The following is a 26,207-nucleotide window of genomic DNA, read 5'->3' as shown; positions in this document are numbered from 1 at the left end:
AGGAACAGGAATTGCTCACTCAAGGAGCTCGGTTTTTGGAGACGTGAGTCTGCTGATGCGCCCAGCTGAATAAAGCCCTTCCTTCTACAATTCCGTGTCTGAGGGGTTTTGTCTGCAGCTCGTCCTGCTACATTTTAACTTGTTGAATTTTGTTTTTAGTGTACCTATTATACATTTTTGCATTGTGGTTTCCATGAGGCTTACAAAAACCAGCTAATAGGTATAGTAAGTTATTTTAAAGAGTTGACAACTTAGATCATGAAATATGTATAAAAACAAAGAGCAAACTCAAACCAAAAAAATCTCAATTTTAATTCCATACCAAACATTTTGACTTTTGGTTGTCTCTATTTACATTTTTTAATATTGCCTATCTTTTAAAAGGTTGCTGTAGCTACCATTGTTTTTAACAGATTTGTCTTTTGGGCTTTAAATTAGTGTTATAATTGGATGGCACACCACAATTACGGTAATACAGTATTCTGGGGTTGCTTTTGTACTTAATATTACCAGTGAGTTTTATACCTTCAAATGCTTCATTTTTTGTGTATTATTGTTTATTTGTTTTTTTTAAATTTCATATTGAAGACTTTTAAAAGATTTTTTTATAAGATGGGTCAGGTGGTGGTGAATTGTCACTGTTTTTGTTTGTCTAGAAAAGACTTTATATCTCCTTCATATCTGAAGGATAGCTTTGTTCTATTCTCAGATGGCAGTTTTTTCTTTCAGCACTTTAAGAATGTTTTACTCCCTCCTGGCCCATAGGATTTTCATTGAGAAGTCTGTTGGCAGAGGAATTAAAGCTCCTTTATATGTTATTTGCAACTATTCTTTTGTGCTTTTAGGATCCTAATTTGTCTTTGACCTTTGAGAGTTTGATTATTATTTATCTTGGAGTAGTCTTATTTGCATCAAATATGTTTGGCATTCTCTGATTTTCCTGTAACTGTATGTTTCTATCTTTCTCAGGTTTGGGAATTTTTTGTTATTATTTCTTTGAGTAACTTTTCCACCTCTTTCTCTTGTTCAACTCCCGGTAGAACACCAGTAGTTCTTAGATTTTTTTGAGATAATTTTCTGTATCTTGCAGGAGATTATCATTTCTTCTCTTTTTTTTTTTTCTCTAACAGTGTAATATCAAATAGCCTGTGTTTAAGCGCACTGATTCTTTCCTTTGCTTATTCCATTCTTCTGTTCAGAGCCTCCAATGAGTTTTTCAGTTTAGCAAATTCATTTTTGATTTCTAAGATGTCTATTTGATTTTTAAAAATTATTTCAATTTATTTGTTAAATTACTTTCATAAATTTGTGAATTGCTATGCACTGCGTATTCTTAAAACTTCTATTTTAAATTCTTGGTCAGAGAACTCACATATTGCTATCTTGCTATGGTCAGTGATTTTTTTTTTTTTGGGGTGGGGGAGGTTATGGTTCCTAGTGGGCTGTTGTTTCTCATGATGTAGGTCTGTGTCTTTGCACTGAAGAGCTAGTTACATATTCCAGTCCTCTCTGTCTGGTTTGATTTTTTTCCTTCAATACATTAGAGGTGTATTTAGCTAACATTGAAGATGCACCTGGAAAGAAAAACACACAAATTACAGTAACACTTGTAATCTATGCTTTTTCCAAAGGGGTTTTTGTGAACTTCAATATTTAAATGGGGAAGAGCAAGCAGGAGGGGAAAAAAAGATAGGGAGGGTAGGCAGTGAGTTAAATGGTTACATTCTCATGAAGCTCTAATTAGTATATGTAAATCCACATTTTACATGTGAAAAGAGAGAGTAGAGAAAAAAATCAATTATGCACTGTCTCACACTTAGTATATCTACATTTTATATAAGATAAAGTAAACATATGAAAAGAAAAAGTAAAGAAGAAGTAAAGGAGATGAGGCTATGACATGTGGTTGTAAAATTACAGCTGTCTGGGAAAAAAAAGAAGACAGCTTTGATGACTCAGTTCCCAAGCTTAACTTTCCCTTTGGCATAGTGAGTTTCATGTCCCAAGATTTTATTTTATTTTTCTCATTTTCCCCCATTCTTCAAAATCTTTCAGAGAAAACATTGCAGAAGAAATATATATATATATATATATATATATATATATATATAGTCTTTATGCTTCTTCTCTTTTGGGATCCTGTTTTGGGTAATTTTTTTTTTTTTTTTTTTTTTTTTTTTTTTTTTTTTTTTTTTTTTTGAGACAGAGTCTTGCTCTGTCACCCAGGCTGGAGTGCAGAGGCCTGATCTCGGCTCACTGCAAGCTCCACCTCCCAGGTTCATGCCATTCTCCTGCCTCAGCCTCCCGAGTATCTAGGACTACAGGCGCTCGCCACCATGCCTGGCTAATTTTTTGTATTTTTAGTAGAGGTGGGGTTTCACGTTGTTAGCCAGGATGGTCTTGATCTCTTGACCCCATCATCTGCCTGCCTGGGCCTCCCAAAGTGCTGGGATTACAGATGTGAGCCACCACACCCGGCAGCTAAAACATTTTTAAACAATTATGTACTTGGCACATCTGTTTACTTCCTTTCTTAAAATTGTTCTATTTATTCTTAATCCACCTTATTCCTCCTTTCTGCTATCTTTAGTTTCTTTTGCATTGCATTGCATTGCAGCTAGCCTCAGGGATATGTCCTTACAGTCAGGTACACTGTGAAAGCATTTTATCCTGTAGCATTTTCCTCTTTGGAGGAACCCAAGATTTGATGTAAAAATAGGACCCTTGATTTTTGGGGGATCTGTGTTCTGCCTTCCAGCTGTGCTTTCTTCTCACGTATTTAAATATTAGGCCCTAAAATCTACATGTTTCCTTCCCATATTCACCACAGGGCTCCACCAAGAAGCTGGTATTCTAATTAAGAAACAAGCTAAGTTTGAGCACCAAAATATAAATTTCTATCATTTAGCTGACTCCCCTCAAACACTTTTGTACAAAAAATTTACATCTTTATAAAGGTTTCCACTTGGAAGGGTGTCTGCCTGTGTATGTTAGAAACTCATAGCATTGTTTTAAATTTGTAAGTAATACCTTTGTTTAAGGTACTTTTCCTGGACATCTCAACTGAACTTTTACTTATACCACTGTTTTTCCTTGGTTTGAGCAAATGGCAGTACAATATTTAGGCCTAATATTTTGATTCTGTGCTTTGAGACATAAATTTTCTACCTTGCATCACTTACGAGTTGTCCCTTTAGAAATTCAAATTCAGGCTTGCCTAGGGAGCAATTATTTGGGACGGAAAACAGAAAATCAAGAGATAGGGAGTCTAAAGTGTAGGACAGAAACTAAAAACTGGCAAATGAAGAATCTTATAATCTGTAAGATATGCTTCTATTTGCCTCTATGTCTATATATTTATATGTGTCTCATGTATGTGATGTTGCAGTACCAAAAGATATGAGCTGTAATTAATTGGCTTAAAAATAAAAGGAAGCACTCAAATCGAATATTTTATCAAAAATATAAAAGCTAGCTCAAATGCCTTTTAGTTCATGGAATTATAGTAATCTTTGGTTAATGAGACAGTTTTAAAATTATTGGTAAGATAAATTATAAAAGACTTCAAAATTTAATTTAGACATTTGGTCTGAATTAGGCAGGTCAGATTTTGTCTGCTGGATGGTTTAATGTCATAAACTACTTCTGTGATATTTTTGATAATTGTTTAACTTGTCTGTATTAGAGCCATTAGATTCTAGGCTGTAAAACAAATGGCCATGACAAGGCCTAGTGACATGTGGAGCTCTCCTGGGCCCAACTCTGCCTCCTGGCTATGCTGGGAAGGGTCAGCCCTTATCTGCAGCTCTGCCCTTTGTCCCAGACTCTGCATCTGATTCATAATTAAAATTGCTTACTTCCTAGTTCTTTCACTAAATATAAGTTAACATTATAACAAATGTATGTAATTAAAACAACTACATATAAGATACAAAATTCTTCATGCAAAATATATAAGGAAAGTAAGATGTGTTTTTAGTAAAAAAACAAAAACATAGTAAGGCAGCATGGGAATGTGGTTTTTGTTAAAGTATAGTAAATTTGCCTAGAGTTTTTTTTTTTTTTTTAACTAAAGGAGTAAAAAAATGATAGATAAAACTATATGAATATAAAAAGTTAGGAAAAAAGTAAATTTATATATAGGCAAGATGATCTCTGAGTATAAGGAGAAGTTATAGCCACCTGCAATAAACTTTCACCTTCTGCTACCAAGTCCCAAAATGAAACACAAAACCAGCTCCTTACCTGAAGATAGAATCATTATTTTAAAAATATTAGCTTTACACAGTCACCCAAGTTTTTATTTTATTCAAGATAGTATTGAATTTAGCAAAGATTAATTACTATTTGTATAGTTATAAGGATGCTAGTTATTAGAGTTGTTACTGAAATTCAGCAGTGTATGGATATTTTTCAACTGAATCATTCTATCTTCCAACTTCTCTATGAAGAAGAAATATGGTCACATTAGCTACTTAATGTGCCATACCTAAATATTTGATGAAATGATGGAAAATTTATATATTTTCAAAAATGAAATGGAATAATGATTTTAATCGAATCTTCAGAAATAAACTATTTTATTTATCTGAGCATGTAAAATGTCAGATTGGAAATTTCTAACCAACTTATTTTTTAATGGAATTAGCCTGATTTTGAAAAAAAAGTCCTCTAGAAAATATGAAGTATTATCTTGATTTTTCAAGTAATAATGTATAAAATAGTCTTGCTATGACCTTTAATTATTTGGGGGTTGTTTATCAAACACAAAATGTCATTCCAGTGATTAGATAATACTATCAAAGTAATAATTACTTAGGCAGAAATTTGTATGGCAAATTATATAATAGCGTGTTTCTTAGTCCGTTTGTGTTGCTATAAAGTAAGGCATGAGGGTGGGTAATTTATAAAGAAAAGAGGTTTATTTGGCTCATAGTTCTGCGGGCTGTACAGGAAGCATGGTGCTGGTAGCTGGTGAGGGCCTCAAGGTGCTTCCACGCACGGCGGAAAGGAAAGGGGAGCTGGCATGTGCAGAGATCACATGGCAAGACAGGAAACAAGAAAGAGAGAGAGGAGGGAAGCGCTAGGCTCCTTTAAGCAGCCAGCTCTCACAGAAACTATGAGGATGCTATGGGGTTGACACTAAGAAATTCATGAGGGATCCACCCCCTTGACCCAACCACCTCTCATTAAGGCCCACCTGCAACATTGAGAATCAAATTTCAACATGAGGTTTGGAAGGTCAAATGTTCAAACTCTAGCAATCATGAAGTAGGTATTTCCGTGTACCTAATAAGAAAGCCCTGCATTTTGGGAAGAATTGAATGCAGGAGCAAAGAAACAAGCTAGTAAACACAAGGTGTGAAGATGGAATAGTTAAAAGAACAGGTTAGAATTGCCATTATGGTATGAGAAATGACTGGAAGCCGGATGTAAGATGTATCAGTGTAGAAGACATTGGGGTTTTAAAGACTCAATTTATACATAACTGTAGGAAGTAAAAATCAGGGTTTGACAAGATGAGAATGAGAAAATACAATAGGATTTCAAATTTTGTCATCTATCTACCTAGTATCCTTGTCTGGCTATCTTAAGAACTATGTGTGTTACAGTAGATAGCTAGTTGGACATGAGGAAGGCCGAAGCCTCAGCCCCCCAATCAGGAATGTCAGGCAACCATCAGGTGATAGTCAGGCAGTTGTTATACTCTGTCTAAAATAATAACTGGTCGCAAACAGCATCAGGGAAAAGCAGTCTCCCAATAGCTAGAAAAAAACAGAAACGGGGGATCAGCAGCTTCCCAATAAAATCTCAGGAATTATAGGTGAGTGGACTCAAGCATGTGCATTAAGAGGAAAAATGGTGGAGTTTAACTGGTATATGACCTTCTGGGAACATTTGGCTGGTAAGGGAAGAATGCCTCAAGTGAGCATGCATACAACTCTAGGAAACACACTGCACATGTGGCCCCTCTCAAATGCTGGAAAGCCACTGTGCATGCAGACAGCTTACCCCAAAGGAAGATTCAGGGGAGGAGAGAGGCAGACTCCGCAAGAATACCAACATAGAAAACTCCAAGTAAAACGTCAAACTGCATATGTCAGTCTCTCAAGTCACACACTTGGCCCTCTTCCAAGTGTACTTTATTTCCTTTCATTCCTGCCCTAAAACATTTTAATAAACTTTCACTCCTGCTCTACAACTTGCCTCAGTCTCTCACTCTGCCTTATGTTCCCTTGGTCAAATTCTTTCGTCCCAGGAGGCAAGAATTGAGGTTGTTGCCGAGGAGAGACAAGAATTGGGTTGACCCATAGGAATTCACCTCTGGTAACATGTGCAGATGCCTTTTCTTTAGATGAGATAAGATTTTGCCTGCAACCCCTACATGTTATGGAAAATTCTAACACCTGCATTCAATTGATTTAATGGGATTTTGCTGACACTTAGCCATAAAGCTTCCCAACAGGAAAGCTACTTTCCTGGAATGGTATACATTCCTGAAGTCTTGGCTCAAGCTTACACTACTTTTTACAATCAGAAGAATTACTGTCAGAAATACCCCAGAAATACTGTCAGAAATACTGACTATACCCCAAGAAGTGTTGCTAAAATTTGAAGTTTATTGCTTCACATCAGTCTATATGGTTTCCTTCCTAAGTTTTAATTACCTCTTGGCTTCATTTGAAGTGTTCCTCATACTGACTAATCAGAACTTCTGTACTGCTCATTTCCTGTCCTTATACACTTTCCATACCCCTTGCCTTTTTCACATATGGTTTGGCTCATTTTGATTTGTCTTTTGGTGAGATATTCTTTTTTTTTTTTTCAATAAAAGTCTTTCCTTCTCCTCTTTGCCCATATGTAAGTGATGTCATGCCTATAAACCCCAACCTGTGCTTGAGTTGCTGTAATCAGCTTCCTTCATAACAGAGGACTGTCTTTCTGAAACTAAAGCTCCAGAGGGACTTTTCTACTGCTGAGGCTGAGACTGTTTGTTTTATTACACCGTTTCTGTTCTTTTCCATTTTCTACCTAGCCATGCAGCAAGACTATATTTTTGTGCTCTCCTTGCAGTGAGTTGTGATGTTGTAACTGAATTCTGGCCAGTAGAATATAGGCAAAAATGGCTCTTAAACAACAGCACAACAACAACAGCAACAACACATTCCATAATCCTTCATGATCTTTCTCCCACTGTGCTGACCTAATGCAGGGAAGCTGTTGGAGGATGCCAAATCTCTTGGTGATGTCAGATTTACCAGATACAAGATGTAGGGGTCCCTGCTGACTTGAATTGCACCCTGAAAGTGGAAAAGAAATAAATTTCCCCAGTATTATGGCACTGAGCTTTTAGGTTTGCTACCAACAGTTATCTCTGTGAATTATATAGCTGAGCACTACTCGGCCAATAGCCTGGAGCTAGACCTGAAGTTGCTGGCAGACCCTGCACAACTCACTGAACTTGGCTGAACCTTAGCTTCATTAGCTGAAAAATAAGAAGAAATAAAGAAAGATAACATTTACTCTTTCAGCTTATGGTGATGTTATAGACTGAATGTTTGTGTCACTTTAACCTACTGTCCCCTCTACTCCATGGTATTTGGAAGAAGGGCTTTTGGGAAAAAATTTACGTGAAGATGAGGCAATGATGATGGCATTAGTGGACATATAAGAAGAAGAAGAGAGAGGCCAGATCTTTATTTTTTCTCCACAATATGAGAACACAGGAAGAAGGCAGCCATCTGAAAGCCAGGAAGAGAATTCTCACCAGGAATCAAATCAGCCAGTACCTTAATCTTAGACTCCAAACTTCCCAGACTCTACAACTGAGAAACAAACGTCTGTTGTTTAAGCCATCCAGTCTATGGTAGTTTGATATGGCAACCTGAACTAAGATGAGAAATAAATAATAGACCATTACTAATAATATTTACCACAAGGCCTAGAACACAGTAGATTAGTAAATGTTACTTTCCTTTATTCATTCTGCTTTCCTGGTTAAATATTCCAAGTCAAGTATTTTATTACACATTTTCCTGAAATAAGAGTCAAAAATATTTACTTTATTTTTCTTTAAAATTTAACAGTTTACCAAGCCACATAATATACACTCTAGTGATTATATTTTTTCTCATTCCTTGCCACTGCCCTGTGGCTTTTTATTTTTAATTTTGAAAGTAGACTCGGTAGTAAAATCAATGGAAACAAATTTTAAATATCTCTTAACTTAGTCACTCATGAATAATAAAAGTATTTTATAGTCGGCATTATAATTTTTATCAAGAAACTACTTTATTAACCATTCTACATAATCTGCATTGAAAAAACTATTTCAGGATAACATGGGATGGTGGCTGCTATCACTCTGGATTTCTTGATCCACCTGAACTCTTAAAGATGGGAAGGTTTCAAGAGTAGACATGCAGATTAAATTTGGCTAAGTATAGTCTTTGCACCGGAAAAAAATTGTTACTGCCTTTTTACTTTTTATTCCATTAGACTGTGAGTAACTTGTAGATGAGCGCTATTCTTTACAAGTTTGTCGAAAGAATGAATAAGTGATAGACATATACATTTATACTTTGTTTCCTGTTTCTCTGGCTCCCATGTAACTGCATTTTTAAAAAATGCTAATAAACTTTATTTTTTAGAAAAATTTTAGATGTACAGAAAAATTATGAAGATAGTAAAGGAAGTTCCCAAAACTCTAAATCCAGTTTACCCTATCATTGAGATCAATTATTATGGTGTACTTCCCCATAGTACAGTATTGATTAATAAATCAATACTGATACATTGTTATTAAACAAAACCCACCCTTTATCTAAATTTTTCTCAGTTTTTCCCTGTTGTCCTTTATGTGTTCCAAAATTCCATCTAGGATATCACACTGCATTTGGTAATCATCTCGCCTTAGGCTCATCTTCACTGTAACAGTTTACCAGGCTTTCCTTGTTTTTGATGATCTTAATTTTAGGGAGTACTGGTCAGGTTATTTTATGGAATGTTCATTAAATTGGGTTTGTCTGATGCATTTGCTGTGATGAGATTGCGATTATGGGTTATTGAGAGGAAGACGACAGAGGTTGTCATTTCATCACATCATGTTGATGATGCATGCTAACAACCTTTGTTATCACCACTGATGTTAAACTTGCTCACATGGCTGAGATAATGTCTGTCAGATTTCTCCTTTTTAAAGTTACTACTTTCTCTCTCTTTCCATACTGTATTCTTGTAAAAGAAGACACTCTGTATAGCACAAACCTGAGTGGGGAATTATGCTCTATCCCCTTTAGGGCAGATTATCTACCTAAATTATCTATATTCTGCATGTGAGATTTGTCTTTTTTGCCTCATTTATTTATAATGAATTATTATTCATCACTTATCTGTATATATGGGTTCATAAATATTGCTTTACTACTTTGGGCTATTATTCTATCCTACTGTATTTGTTTTGTTGCCTAAATTGTTCCAGCTTTGGCCATCTGAATGCTTTTTCATTTGAATCTTAAGTGACTTTGTTATACCTCCCCACTTGTGTTTTGTGGTTTTTTTTTGTTTTTTGTTTGTTTGTTTGTTTGTTTGTTTTTTATTCTTTATTGAGACGGAGTCTCGCTCTGTCGCCCAGGCTGGAGTGCAATGGCGCGATCTCGGCTCACTGCAAGCTCCGCCTCCCGGGTTCACGCCATTCTCCTGCCTCAGCCTCCCAAGTAGCTGGGACTAGAGGTGCCCGCCGCCACGCCCAGCTAATTTTTTGTATTTTTAGTAGAGACGGGGTTTCACCGTATTAGCCAGGATGGTCTCGATCTCCTGACCTCGTGATCCACCCGCCTCGGCCTCCCAAAGTGCTGGGATTACAGGCTTGAGCCACCGTGCCCGGCCTGTTTTTAGTACTTCTTTACATTTGTCACTACAAAATGCTATGGGCTCAACTTGTATATTCCTGTTCCCCAGTCCTAGAATTAGTAATTTTTTTTTATAGATAGTTAGCTAACTATTATGTGGTTGCTTTATAGTGTCAATGGTCTATGTACTTAAGTATGTTTTTGTGGTGGCTGGTAGAGGTCTTTCCTTTCCATATTTAGCACTCCCTACAGGACCTTTTATAAGGCAGGTTTGGTAGACAAGTATTTGCTTGTCTGAAAAGTATCATATTTTTTCCCTTTGGTTATATAGCTTAGTTTGTCTGGATATGAAATTCTTGGTTGGAGTTTCTTTTCTTTAAGAATCCTGAATACACACCCTCAGTCTCTTCTGGCTTAAAGGGTTTCTGTTGAGCCCGGTGGGAATACGTTTTAACTGATCTTGTCCCTTCTCTCTAACCGCCTTTAATATTTGTTTTTTCATGTCCACACTGGAGAATCCGATGACTATGTATCTTGGGGATGGTCCCGTGCTATAAGTATGTGGTAGGGATTCTCTCCATTTACTGAATATGAATGTTGGCCTCTCTAGCAAGGTTGGGGAAATTTTCATGGACAGTCTCTTCAAATATATTTTTCAAGTAGCTTGCTCTCTCTCACTCTCTCTCTCGGATGCCAATGAGTCATAGGTTTGGTCTCTTTACATAATCTCATTTTTCTCAGAGGCTTTGTTCATTTTGCTTTATTCTTTATTTCTGTCTGACTGAGTTATTTCAGAAAATCAGTTTTTGAGCTCTGAAATTCTTTCATCAGCTTGGTTGATTCTGCAGTTAATACTTGTGATTGTGTTATGAAATTATTGAAATGAGTTTTTTAGCTCTATCAGATCAGTTTGGCTCTTTCTTAAAATGGCCATTTCATCTTTCATCTCCTGTATCATTTTACTAGATTACTTAGATTACTTGGATTGGATTTTTACTTTTTCCTGATTCTCAATCCTATCCATATTCTAAATTCTATTTGTGTCATTTCAGCCATTTGAGCCTGGTTAAGAACTATTGATTTGAAACTAGTGTGATCATTTGGAGATGAGAAGAAACTCTGGCTTTTTGAGTTGTCAGCGTTCTTGCAATGGTTCTTTCTCAGTTGTGTGGGCTGATGTTCCTTTAATCTTTAAAGCTGCTGTACTTGGATAGGGTTTTTTGCTTTTATGTTCTTTGATGCCCTTGGGTGTTTGATGGTGGTACAAGGTGTTTTCAGTTGACTGGCTTCATTTCTGGAAGACTGTAGAGGGATAAGACTCAGCTCAGCACTTCCAGGCTGCATGCTGTAACTCTGGTGGTTTGTATTGAGCTCCTGGTTTTGTTCTCTGGCCCCTTGAATTTAGGAACCTGGTGCACTGAAGGGGCTGAGGTGTTCCCAGTTGGCTGGCCACAACACTCTGAATGATGTTGACGGCTCACTTTGTTGGGGTAGTGGCAGCAGGATTTGTGCTCGCTTGCACATGCCAGCAGTCGCAGCAGTGTGTCAGTGTTCACATGTGTTGTCTTGGGTCAGATACCATTAGTAGTGGGGCTGTGACATTCCTGCACTTGCTCACATGAGCAGAGACAGAGCATTGGCAGGAGTGAGGTGGCTGGTGTTTGTGCTTGCACTTGTACCAGCAGCAGCAGCAGCAGCAGCAGGGTCAGGGCACTGGTGGGTGCGAGGCTACCAGCCTCCATGCGTGTGTTTGCACTAGTGGCAGTGCTGGTGCAGGGCGGGTGGGGCCACTGGCATCCTTACACGCATTCACCCTGGTAGCTGTGGCTGTGTGGGGAAGGGGAGGTGATGGGGTTGCCAGAGTCTATGCACATATTGGCACTTGCAATTGAGGTGTGGTCTTGTGCCTGTGTGTCAGTGGGGAGAGAGGAGACAGTTTGTTGTGCTTATGCCAGCAGCAAGCAGTGGCACAATGCAGTGCATGGGCACATATACACTGGAGGGGGAAGGTACGCTAGGTCAGCCTGTGCCATCCACCAGCAATGTGATGGGGTATGGCTGCGGTCAAGTACATGCCAGCAAGCAGGTGTGGGGGAGGCTGAGGTGGTGGGAGGATGTGGGTGGGCTGGTGTGCATTGGTGGGGGTCCCTCTACTGCAGCTCTCCAGTGGTCAAATGCGGTCTGCTGGCAAAAGAGCTATGATGAAGGTCCCTGGGAACACCCTGTTTGACCATCTGAGGCTGTGCTACAAGCAGGCGTAACTAGGCTAGGGCCCTAGGAGAAGCCAGCAGACTGGGAGGCACTCTGATTGGACTGGCCCTATCTCATGGGCAAGACTGCTCTGCTCTCTGTCCAGGTCTGATTCATGCTAAGGCTAAAGTCTTCTAGAGGAGGATGGTGAGCCTTGGGTACTTGTTATTCCAGGCTGTGCTCCACAACAGACATTCCTACACCAAACTCTCTGGGCTCCAGGCAGACTGAAGTCCTGTCCTTGCCACCTCTCTAAGCAGCTCTCCTTGTGAGCTCAAGTATCCATGGGGGTCATGGGGTCTCCTGCTGCCAGCATTCTAGAGGTCTGTGGCAACAGTGAGTCACTCCTTACCTGTTCTACTCACCCCTTCCCCAGGAGTCACTGGGGGCCACGAACAAGTACTGGTGCTTGTTAGTCCCATGCAGTGTTCCCAGTTTCTTTCCCCTTTAGCCTGGCATCTGTGTCCTCCCTCCACCCATTCTCAATGTCTTCCCTCCAAAGAACTGCTTGGAGTGTGTCAGTCTTCCTGATGTCCCAGTCTCTCAATGGCAGATGTTCCTCCTGCTGTGTCTCGTTGGTCATCTTGGCTCCCAAAAAGCTCAGCAATTTTTCTAGGGAGGCCTTGCTTGTTCCTTTTGTTTAGTAGTAGTATTAGAAACCAAGATCAGGGTGCTGGACGAATTCATTGCTACTGAGGTGGTGTTGCTTCTAGACTCTCAGTTGAAAGAACAAGAAAATAGATGTGTGTATACACATATCTATATTTATACATAAAATCTTCTTTATCCATTTTGATCCAAACATTATTTCATTTTCATGTCCTCAACTCTAATCCCCATATAATTGTTATAATCATTGTAGGCACTTCCACTTACTTATCCCTAAACTCCAACTCCAATGATGGGAAGCCTGGCTACCAGTATCTATTATTTATGTACTTAAGTGTTCCATTACATAATTCTTTTATTTAATTATCTGAATTGTTAAACCTACCTCTATGAGAACTGACTATATCAGCTAGAATACAGTGCTTTTTTATAGTTTTTATTTTCATAAGTTGTTGTTTTAGTTTTATAGATTCCACTCATTTCCGAAGTTTCTTAGGTCACATTTTTCTCTGGCCTTTTCAGTGAGGTTGTTCCATATATTTGTAATCCAGTAGACTGTTTTGCTATTGTCTCCTTACCACATAGGATTCTCCAGACCTTCTAGATTATATTATTTGTAATTTTCCTGCATTAGGGTTCATTCTTTGTGCTGTACCATGCTCTGTGTTTTAACAAATGCCTAATGCCATTTGTCCACAATTTCAGTACCAGAGGAAATAGCTTCACCATCCTAAAAATTGCTGGGTGATTAAACTCTTCAGTCCTCTCCTCTTACTGATCTGTTTGTTGCTTGTTTATTGCTTTTTATAGAACGTCATATCATTAGAATCATGCACTATACAGTCTTTTCAGGCTTGCTTCTTTGGACTAGCAATGGATATTTAAGCTTCATCCCTGTCTTTTGTGGTTAGATAGCTCATTTCAGCTTATTGCTGAATACTCTTCTATTGCACAGATGCACCATATTTAGTTCACCCATTTACCTATTGAAGTTTATCTTGATTGCTTATTACTTCTTACAAACTTTTTGGCAATTATGGGTAAACTGATATAGACATTCATTTGTAGGTATTGGTGTGCACATAGTTTTTAATTTTTTTTTTTTTTTTGGTAAATAGCTAGGAAGTATATTGCTGAGTCATATGTTAAGACTATATTTAGTTTTGTAAGAAATGGCCATACAGGCTTTCAAAGTGGTAATATCATTTTGCATTCCCACCAGCAATGAATAAGAGATTTTGTTGTACAGCATCCTCATCAGAAATTAGTATGGCCAGTGTATTTGGATGATCAAGATTTTTGTTGTGGTTGTGGTTGTTGTTTTGATATTGTCATCATCTTAAGGTCAATTTTTAAAAACAATTCTAATAAGTATATAGTTGTATCAATTTATTATTTTAATTTACAATCCCCTAACAACATATGATGTTGAACATCTTTTCACTTGATTGTCATGTCCATATCTTCTTTCTTTTATGAGGTGTTCATATCTTTTGATCACTTTTAGTCAGATTGTTTGTTTCCTTATTTATTTTAAGGGATCTTTTTTTAAGTAAAGTGGTGCATATTTTGCATACACATCCTTTATTAAAAACATGTTTTGCAAAAATTTTCCTCTCAGTTTGTGGCTTATTTTTAAGTCTTCTTAACAGTGTTTTTCTAATAGCAGAAGTTTTCATTTTAATAAAGTGTAACATCAGTTTTTTCTTCTTTCATTGATTATACTTTCGGTGTTGTGTCTAAAATGTCCCTATTATATCCCAAGTCACCTATTCTCCCGTCTTTTATTCTAGAAGTTTTACATTTAATGGTTAAGTCTATTATTCATTTCAGATTACTTTTTGTGAAAGGTATAAGGTCAGTGTCTAGATTTGTTTTTTTGAATATAGATGTCTAATTGTTCCAACATCATTGATTTTTTTAAAAAAACTATCCTTTTTTCATAAAATCGGCTTTGCTTCTTTGTGAAAGATGAGTCAGCTATATTTGTGCAATTCTATTCCTGGACTCTATTTTATTACCTTGATTGATGTCTCCATTTGTCAATACCATCATCTTCATTATTTTTGCTTTATATTTAGTCTTCATGCCAGGAAGTGTTAGTTCTCTAACTCTTGTTTTTTCTGCAGTATTGTGTTGCTTATCCTAGGCCGTCTGATATTTCACATACTCTTTAGAATCAGTTGTCAGTACATACAAAATAGAATATTAGGATTTTGATTGGGATGGTGTTAAATCTATAAATCAAATTTCATTCAGTTTACATCTTAACAATATTAAATCTTCGAATACATAAAAATGAAATATCTCTACATTTATTTGGAACTACTTTGGTTTCTTTAATCAGAACTATGTAGTTTTCTGCACATAAGTAATGCACACAATTTGTTAGCTTTATACCAGTATTTTTTAATCTGGTGTTATTGTAAATGGTATTATCATTATTTTTACTTCAAATTCTGATTTCTGTGCTGATACAGAAAAAATAAGTTTTTCTATATTAACTATAGAAAATATTCAGTGGCCTTGCTATGCTTGCTTATTGTTTACAGAAGTCATTCTGATAACTCATCTGCGGTTTTCCAAATCTTACTTTTGATTCTGTTTACTTTTTCGTTCCCTTCTTTTGTATTTGAACCGTCCGAAATGTTCAGTACAATACTGAACTGAATTGGTGAGATAACTTTCTTGCCTTTTCCCTGTTCCTGTTCAGTCTCATAGCATTTAGTATAATGTTAGTTTTGTTTAATTTTTATTCATTTGTTTGTTTGTTTCTTGGTAAATGTTCTTTGTTAAATCAGGAATGTTTGCCTTTATTATTAATTTGCTGAGACTTTTAAAAATATATTATTGTCAGATGTCTTTTTAAAAAACAATTGATGTAATCATATAAATTATCCTCCATTATCCTGTTCACATAGTTCATTGCAATGATTAATCTATGAATTCTCAACCGGCCTTGCATACCCAGAATAAATCCCACTTGTTGGAGGTATATAATTCTTTTTTTATTTTGTGCAACTTGATTTGCTTATATTTCACTGATAATTTTTTGCACCCATGTTCATGAGAGGTATAGATATGTATATTTCCTTTGTTATAATGCCTTTGTCTTGTTTCAGTATCAGGATAATGCTGGTCTCATACATTGATTTAAGAAGTTGTCTCTCTGTTTCTATTTTCTGGACAACTTTGTGGAGAGTTGGGGTTATTTCTTCAATAAATGTTTGGTAGAATTCACCAGTGAAACGATCTGGGTAGGGGGCTTTATTTTTTGGAAGGTTATAAATTTTTCATTGAATTTTTTAAATAGACATAGGCCTATTCAGATTATATATTTATCCACATTCGAGTTTTGTGTTTTATGTCTTTTAAGAAACTGGTCAATTTTATTTAAATAATAAAATTTAAAGTCACAGAGTTTTTTGTAACATTCCATTGTTATTCCTTTAATATCCATAGGGCCATTAATGATTCATCCCCATCTCAGTTCTGATGTTTGTAACTTGTATATTCTCTTTTTTATTCTTGGTTAGCCAAGTTTACATTTATCGATTTTATTTATTTGTTCAAAGGATCAACTTTTGGGTTTGTCTATTTCTTTTACTGTTTTCTGTTCATTAATATCTTTTATTTCTGCTCTAACTTTTATTCTTTTCTGCATGTTTTAGGTCTAGTTTTTGCTAGTTTTCTAAAGTGAAAACTTTTACATTATTTATTTGAGATCTTTATTCTTGTCTAATATATGCACTGGATGCAATAAATTTCCCTCTAACCTCTAATATTGTTATATCTCACAAATTTTGATAAGTTGTAAATTCATTTTGATTTAATTCAATATATATTAATACCTCATATATATATATCAGTGTATTATATAATGTGAAAATTGTATATAATATATTAACATATCTTAAGTCTTTTTTGTTATGTATGTTCTTTAGAAGTTTTTTTTAATCTCCAGATGTTTAGGAAACTTCTAGTTATCTTTCTCTTTTTGATTTTTAGTTTAATTCCATTGTAGTCTAAGAACATACTTTGTATAACTTCTTTCTTTTAAGTTTGTTAACGTGTGTCTTATTTGCCATAATATGTTCTGTGATGCTGAATATTACCTAAGAAGTTTGGGAGAAATGTGTATTGTGTTATTGCTGAATAGAATATCCCAACAAATGTTCATTAGATTAAGTTGATTGATAGTGCCTGACAAGCCAACTATTCCCTTAGTGATTTTCTGCCTTCCTATTATATCAATTACTGAAAGAGGCATGGTGAAGTCTTCAACTATAATACTGTATTTGTCTATTAATCCTCACAATTCTATCAGTTTTCATCTGACATAGTTTATCACAATTCTATCAGTTTTCATCTCACATATTTTAATCTTCTGTTGTTAGGTGCGTACACCTTTAGGATTGTAGGTGCATACCTACACCTAGGATTCTAATGCCTTTTTGGAGAACTGAACTTTTTGGAGAATTGAATTATTATATTAATGCCATATTTATCCCTGACAATTTTCCATGTCCTGAGATTTGCTTTGTGTGCAACTAATACAGATACTCCAGCTTTATTAGATCAGTGTTAGTATGAAATATCTTTCTTTATCCCCTTACACTTAACATATATAAATATTTGTACTTAAATTAGTTTCTTGAAAACACCATATATTTGGCTTTCTCATTCACCTTGACTGTCTTTTAATTAGAATTTTATATTATCTATATAATAAGTGATTATTGACATATTTGGATTAATATCTATTATATTTTTAACTATTTCTTATTTGTTACAATTCTCTGTTTCTTTCCAGCCCTCAACTTTTAATGTCATCTCTGCTTCTGATTATTTTATATGATTCTATTTAATCTAATTTCTTAGCATACCAAGATATTTTCTTTTTATTTTTAGTCATTACCCTAGAGTTTACAATATACATTTTTAACTAAGCCTATCTTCATATGAAACTGTAACTCTTCACATGAAAAAATATATTTTATTCTTCTTTCATCTATTATTTTCAGATGCTTCTTCTATATTTATGTAGATTTAAGTTTCAGATTTTTTTATTTAAATCATCCCTAAAGAACTTTTTGAAAATTTTTTTGCAGGACAGTTCTACTGGCAAGGAGTTCCCTCAGTTTTTGTTTGTCATAGAAAGGTTCTATTTTCCCTTCACTTTTGAAGGATAATTTTATTGGGATAGAATTCTAGGTTGGAGGGTTGTTTTTCTCACAAAACTTTAAATATTTAATTCTACTCTTTTCTTGCTGGCACAGCTTCTGAAAACACATTCAGCGTAATGGCTATTTCTTTAATTCTATAGGTAAATAAAAGGTTTATTCCCTGTCTTCTGTCACAATATTATCTTTGTCTTGGGTTTCTATAGTTTGCATATGATACAACTCTTTTTTTTTTAAATCCTTCTTGGTGTTTTCTGAGCTTACTGAATCTGTAGTTTCATGTTTGTCATTCATTTTGAAAAATTCAGTCATTATTACTTCAAGTATTTCTTCTGTTGTGTTCTTTTGTTTCCTGCTTCTGCTATTCCAATTGCATGTCTGTTAGACATTTTGAAATTATCCCACTGTTCTTGGGTGTCTGCTCTTTTTTTTAACTGCATGTTGGAAGGTTTCTACTGGATTATCTCAAGCTCTCTGATTCATCTCTCTGTCATGCATTCTACTGATAAATCTATGAAAGTTATCATTTCCATGTTTTGTTCTGATTTTTAGGTTTTCTTTGAAACTTTATTATACTTTCCATCTCTCTGAATGCCTACTGTTACTTCTTATCCCTAGTTCTTTGTTTACACTGTTTATTCAATTTTTTGCTTTAATGCAGCTCTTTTTTACATATTTGTCACACACCTATTATGCCAAACAATGTACCAGGTACTAAGGGTATGGAGAACATGATCTATGCACATCTCACTCTAATATAATTTGTTTCTGTGTGCGTGTGTGTGTGTGTGTGTGTGTATGTACACACACACACACACAAGCACTGTGTAGTAGAGTTGGAAGATGTAAAGACAAAAAATGATAACTATATGAATGCAAGCTTATGTCAGAAAATAATATACGTTAGGAAGAAATTGTATCATGTTGGTCTGTTACTGAGGGAGTCTTGTGAAAGGGTACTTTATAATGTGTAATCATTCAAGAATATCATTGTGAGGAGATGACTTTGAGCTGAAATAAAATTGTTTAGAAGAATCCAATCATTTGAAGAATCGAGGTAAAACATTCCAAGCAGAGGAAAGAATGAGCCTGATCTATTTAAAAAGCAGAAAAAATACCCATGTGAGTTGCTAGAACACAGCAAATGCAGTGAAGTATGGTATATAAGATGGGATTTTCAGAGTGTACTGGACGAAGATAAAATAGGGACTTGGAAATAAGGTGACTGCATTTTTATCATATGTAGAAAGGCAGTAACTGGGAAGGTTTAATTATGTGTGTGGGGAGGCTGAAGTTTTCTTAACTGATTCACATATTTGTTATCACCAATAAAAGAAACATTCTCCCATCTGCTACCTCTTAGGTTAGATGCCTACATTTGCCTCCATAAAAATATGAACTTTGCTGGGCGCAGTGGCTCACGCCTGTGATCCCAACATTTTGGGAGGCCAAGGTGGGTGGATTACCTGAGGTCAGGAGCTCGAGACTAGCATGGCCAACATGGTGAAACCCTGTCTCTAATAAAAATACAAAAAGTAGGCAGGCATGGTGGTGGGTGTCTGTAATCCCAGTTACTCGGGAGGCTGAAGCAGGAGAATCCCTAGAACCCTGGAGGTGGAGGTTACGGTGAGCAGAGATTGTGCCATTGCACTCCAGCCTGGGCAACAAGCATACGACTCTGTCTCAAAAACAAAACAAAACAAAACATAAAAAACAAACAAACAAACAAAAAACTGTAAGATAAGTTTATTCTTTCTCTCCGAATCTCTAAAACTGGCCCAGTGCTTGCATACTAAGTGATACTCAATAAATGCCTTTTCTTTCAGTTAAATAAGTAGATCTACTTAATTATATTGACAGATTTCTTACTCTAATAAAAGATGAAGGAGACATAAAAGTGATTTGTTCATTCATATCCTGAGATGATGGAGGATATGCCACCATAGCTTGCATACCTTGTTCAGTGCTAGCTATCAGCATGAACAGGTGAGCTGATTCTTTCCTTAGGAATATTATCCATGGTTTTCTCTAAAGCCACCTACTACTCTCTGCCTAGTAGGTCTGAGATTTCAAGGAAATGGATTTTGTGAGAATCACTTATTATCAGAGGCAAAAAGTAAATTAAAGGTTATTTAATCCAGTTCTCCACAGCAGTTTGAAGTTGCCTAACACTAACCCAATTTGGTGATTTTACAGTCTATCATAAGGGAGTTTGCTGTCTCCTAAGACAGCCAATACTATTTCTAATGTGAATTCTTGGCAGTTAGAAGTAGCCATATATGGGCCTCCTAAGAAAATTAGAAAAGAACTCATGCTAGTATTAAGTAACTTTAAATTTGAGAATAATTTCCTTATAATGAGCCTAATTTATTATTGAATTATAATTTGCATCTTATTCCTGTCTACTGTGGACATAAAGTTCAAGTCCAATCTGTAGCTACTCTGCACATACTATTTTATGAAGATTTCTATTTCTTTCCATAGAATTCTAGTGAATGACTCATGGACACTCTTCAATATGGGACACCACGAAAATAATATAGTTATCTTAATGAGCTTGTGCAGTCTTCAGATGTTCTAGAAATTTCTGTGCCTTTAAGAAGGTTGAAGTTCCTGCCTGGTTTTTGAAAGAATAAATAATGCTGGATTGAAGTAATGATTGTGCAATCATTGTGGTGACATTAAAAACAACAATGGCCTTGGAGCCAGACACACCTAGTTGAAGTTCTGAAGCTACACCTTATTAATTCTGCAAGTGAGATCAAGGGACTTATTCTTTCAGAACTTCATGGACAATATGAAAAATGAAGACTTGTTTATCTGGCCATTTGTAGGAGCAATAGATACTAACATGGTTTTAAAATTGTAATATTCACACACAAAATATTATGTCATCATTGTTACCTTTGTCAACATTATCATTATTTTTTGTGGTCGTTGATTTCTCATGAAGCACCGAAGTGAAGAAGACTTTTGAAAATAGTAGAGTGACCATGAAGTAGTAAAAGGGGCATTGAAAAGGTGGTGTAAATTATAGGATGTAATTAATGAGTTAAATACATATACTACCTCCTTCATGGTTTGCCAAAATACACAGCAACCCCCATGTAGTCCTTTTTTGGTTATAAGCACCTTGCCATCTCTTGATCTGTTATTTTTTCACCCAGTGTGTGGTATGAGGCAAAACTAAAATATTTGTTTTCCTTGACAATCCTGAGGATGAGCAAGAATAATATTTTGCTTACTTTAAGAATGTGGAGGCTGGGCGCGGTGGCTCATGCTTGTAATCCCAGCACTCTGGGAGGCTGGGGCAGGTGGATAATGATGTCAGGAGATGGAGACCATCCTGGCTAACACAGTGAAACCCCATCTCTACTAAAAATACAAAAAATTAGCCAGGCGTGGTGGCACGCACCTGTAGTCCCAGCTACTCAAGAGGCTGAGGCAGGAGAAAGGCTTGAACCTGGGAGGTGGATGTTGCAGTGAGCTGAGATTGCGCCACTAAACTCCAGCCTGGCAACAGAACGAGACCCAGTCTCAAAACAAACAAACAAACAAACAAAAACTGTAAACTGGGGTTTTAGAATCTAGAAAATAAATATGAAGTCCCAAATTTTGTTTTAAAGATGAGCTGGAATCCAATTCAAAAATACAGAGAATTTATTGTCATGCTTGTGCCAAAGCTCCTGTCCCTATACAACATGGCTTCTTGCCAAATGTAGGTCACTTGATGCTCCATTTAATCACATCAGTTTGTGAATATGTCAGTTTCTTACAGTACAAAACAGCTAGAAATTCATGGGTAAGATTGTCTATGTGCTACTGACACACTCAAAGTCCCCTAGGTTTCAATAACCCTTTTTCATCCTGAGGGCAGAGTAATGCAATCATAACAGTTAAGCAGGGAACATATCTATCCCAACCTGAAAAAAAACAGTGAATTCTGGTTTAAATGTTTATCTCACAGAATAAATGTTTGGACACATTCTAATTACATAAAGAATGTCACATTGCTCTAATAAGCTGTCATTCCACTCTGGTTTTAGATATATAGTTTAAAAAGTGAAAGGGTGAACCACCTACAACCCATGGGTGCTTAGTTTCTCTAGCCATTGTTATGGTAGTGGTGATAATCTTTTGGACTCCCATAGGTAATACAGACGTAGTTTGGTTCAGTAGCATTATCGGCAATGCTAAAAGGAATACTCCTTCAAAGGAGAGAGATTTCTTATACATCTGTATGTGCACATGTATCATGTACTAATAGTGCATAATAATTCCACTACAGAATATGGCTTCCATTTAGAGAGTAGAAAGAAGATTTGGGTCTGATTCTCTGCCAACTAGTGACCATTTCATGAACTAGAAGGCACAAAGGGGCCACAGAAACTCTGGAAGAAGAAGAGGCTACACTAACTTTTACCAGTCCCTTAAAGGTCATCTATTAATCTTAAAAGAAGAAAAACAAAACAAAACATTCTTTTCTTCCTAGAAACATTGTCTGGCAATGTGCCTATGGTTTTACCATTAGCATGGCAAAATCATGATTTTGCTTTGGGAAAAGCAATGTTGCATACTGCTGGAAGGGTCATTTGGCTTTTGCCTCCAAGAGACATGAGTTTTGTGGCCAAGTGCTCCAGCTCAGGGCATCGAATAGTCATACTAAAGCATCTTAGAGTTCTCATGCATCACTTCAAAATCTTCTTAGTCATTCATAGTTTCTGTGACAACTGATTTAAGTAGGCCTTGACTAGTTTCCTGGAGGAGCAACTTGAACAGCACATTGTCTTGGTCCATGTTGTAACTATTTTTGTTTCATACTCTGGGGATTCATTTGATGTGTAAAGATGGGACTGTCATAGTAAAAGTCTCTGCAAGCATTCATGTGCAACCTGGAAGTGTGGGCTCATGGACCCACCCTTGGCCAATGGGAACAAAATCTGATAGAAAATTTCCCCCTATTATCCCGAAGGCAGCAAATTTTGACATATATTTCATAAAGCTCTGCAAAAATTCCCAGTGGGACTGGTCACTAGTTATTCACGCTAGCAGCCAACTTGATCATTTATCCTTGTATTGGCTTTTATTCCTTCTCTGTGTCACTTACCTGCCCTGTATTCCTATTCCCTGGTATCGTATTACCAAATAAATCACCTTCACATAAACATTTTTCTCAGGCCCCAGAAGAAGATACTTGCTTTAAGTCTTTGTTCCTTGAAGTATGGTCTGTGTAACATCAGTATTGGCATCACCTGGGAGCCTGTTAGACGGACAAGCCTTAAGGAGTATCCTGGACCTGGGGAATTTCAACCTGCATTTCAGCAAGATCTTAGGTGCTCATTAAAACCTGGAAACTTTGCCTTAAAATTCAAATATCATAGCAGTTTCTATCAGATGACAAATTCAAATGCATCAGAGGCCAGACAAATTATTTAAACAAGTTAAGTTGACTGATTGTCAGAGAACAGAGAATATTGGAGTCTTCAAATTGGAAAGCATACCTACTGTGCTATTTAAAGGGTGAAGCCACCACATGAGCATTGAAAACTGGAACCATACAGTAACACAAGTCCCACTTCTTGCAAAGTGTTCTAGAGACACAGCAAATAGAAGCTATAAGCACTTTGTGGGCCCAACAAAGACACCTAGAGGTTGTATATAACTTAACGTCTCCTACATGGCCTCCTTCTCTCTAGACATTTAAGCTATTGTACTTATGAGGCACCAGCAAGTGAAGGGACACTAGAAATGGACAATCCAGGAATTTTGTAAAGGTATCTTTCTAAATCTCAACTTTCTTCCATTTTAAACTTACTAATTCCTTCTACCTCCATATGCTCACTTGTCAAATCCATTGTCATGTATTTCTCAGATTTCTCTCCATGCTCTTGAAGGCACAATCTGGCCTCTCAGTTTGATCTTATTCTATGGTCTTTACTCCATAAAGGAATCAACTGTCCCTTTCTCTTTCAACTTTGTTTGAGGGGATATGCTATCGTAGACCCCACTGGAATCAACGATGACAATCACCTCCTCAGACCTGCTAGGTTTTCTTGAAAGTCAGGAATTATTTGGATTTCCCAGAGAGTTGTTTTGCTTGCTATTGTTACCACTGTTGTTTATGATCATACACTCTGCACATTTTCCCATTTTTGAAATTGAACAAATTCAATATTAGCCATTATTTCTCAATAAATACAATGTTACTACGTTAGAAGATATTCTAAAAACATGGTGACCATGTAGAAAAACAGCAACAAAAATGTTCCAATTCAAAAAATAAAATGTTCCTCCCCTTGGAAGGGAAAAAATAATCACTGTGCCAGGTTATCACTAAGGATCCTTTAATTTTTGACTTTTCATGATTTTCTCATTCACTGCAATTTATTCTTATCAGCAACTTACGAGGTTCCCTTGGATAGAAAAATGACATGTAACACGGTAGGATTATTTCCTCTTCCCATTTGATTATGAATTTTGTTATCACAGTGTAAGCAAATTCTACACTAAGCCTTGTGATCTGAAGATGGATAATAAGAATCAGAAAATCAATACTTAGTAAAATAATTTAGCAAAAAAAAAACAATAAAATTTTGTATTTGAAGATTCACTTAGTTGTTTGTCTCTCCTTATGAAATTACTTTTGTTCAAGGCCTACTGTGCAGAGAAGGCCTTAGGGAAATAAAGTGGCACATTTTTCATTGTCTCCAAATCTATTTTCTGCTTGAATGGAGTCAGCATTAAATTTAAAGCAAGAAAATCACTCGTTGATGGAAGTCTTAGCATACAAAGCATGGTAGAAAGTTCCACTCACTTCTGCTTGGTCACTCAAGGGCACATATCCTGACCACATAAACATCAGGGATGTGATTTAACACAGCTTGAACACCTAACCTCTACCACAAAAAGAGGAGATTCTTATTTTAAGAACAAGGAATATTGCTATTTTTCGGTAATCTGGTAGAACAAAGAGCCTCACCTTTTCTATGTGAGAGACCTGGCTTTGAATCTGTGCTCTTATACTTATTAGCCATGTGATCTTAGATAACACACTGAACGTCACTGAATATTTTGACTCCTATAATCCCTGGTATTTCTATTATATTAGCATTTGTTTGCACATATACAATTTTTATTGCAAAAAGATTAAGTAAAATCTTTTTCTAAATTTCCAGTATTATATTCTGTGCCCTCAGAGTCCATAACATGTCTGTTCTCACCCCATAATACTTTATCCTACACAAATACCCCTTGAATTTCTAGAGGTAGTAGTCTATTTATCAGATAGTGACCTACATAAATCCAGTGTCTGTTTTTTTACATGTCCATTTCCCTAAATTAAAGGACCTCTGGAAATTAGTTGTTCCTTAATAATTATTGATTCTTCTCCTTCTTAGTCCATTTAAATATAATATAGTTGTCCCTTGGTATCCATGAGGGATTGATTTCAGGACACTTCGTGGATATTATATTATGCAGATGCTACAGCTCCTTATATAGAATGGAGTAGTAATTGCATATAACCTACACATATTCTTCTGTATACTTTAAATCATCACAAGATTACTTATAATACTAATGTAATGTAAATGCCATGTAAATAGTTGTCATACTACGTTGTTTAGGGGACAGTGACAAGGAATATGTGTTTACCTGTTCAGTACAGAAACAACCATTCTTTTAAACTTTTCAAACATTTTTTTATCCATGGCTGATTGAATCCACTGATGCAGAGTGCATGGCTATGGAGGGCCAACTGTATACAGTAGTACTGCCTTATCCATGGTTTTGTTTCCCATGATTTTAGTTTCCCCTGGTCAACTGTGATCTGAAAATATTAAATAAAAAATATCAGAAATAAACAATTCATAAATTTTAAAGTGCACGTCATTCTGAGTAGCTTGATGGAATCTTACACTATCCAGCTCCATCCTGCCTGGGATGTGAATAATCTCTTTGTCCAATGTTTCCATGAGGCAGATGTGACTTACCCATTAGTGATTGATATCATCTGTTCCTGATATCCAACTATCAACATCTTCATGGCTCCATGATCCAGGATCATCTGAAGCAAAGGATCCTCCTTTGGCTGTATCCCCGGAAGGTCAATAGTAGCCTAATATTATGTCACAATGCCTGTATCATTCACCTCATTCATCTTATCATCACAGGCACTTTATCATCTCACACCATCACAAGAAGAAGAAAAGAAAATATGACTAAATTATTTTGAAAGACCACATTTTCATGATGTTTATTACAGTATATTATTATAATTTTCTATTTTATTATTAGTTATTGCTGTTAATCTCTT

General features: G+C 36.1%; 1 long non-coding RNA gene across 1 annotated transcript; it reads right to left on the bottom strand.

Moving 5' to 3' along the window:
- Positions 1-288: 288 nt before the first annotated feature.
- Positions 289-25,972, bottom strand: LOC107968868 (uncharacterized). Its single transcript, XR_001710387.4, has 3 exons — positions 25,885-25,972; positions 25,547-25,721; positions 289-1,574 (listed from the first exon to the last, which is right to left on the bottom strand). It is a non-coding gene; the product is annotated as an uncharacterized LOC107968868 (long non-coding RNA).
- Positions 25,973-26,207: the final 235 nt, after the last annotated feature.

This window comes from Pan troglodytes, chromosome 18 (assembly GCF_028858775.2).
Source record: "Pan troglodytes isolate AG18354 chromosome 18, NHGRI_mPanTro3-v2.0_pri, whole genome shotgun sequence".
NCBI classification, from domain to species: domain Eukaryota; kingdom Metazoa; phylum Chordata; class Mammalia; order Primates; family Hominidae; genus Pan; species Pan troglodytes.
This window is presented reverse-complemented; position numbering and strand designations above follow the sequence as displayed.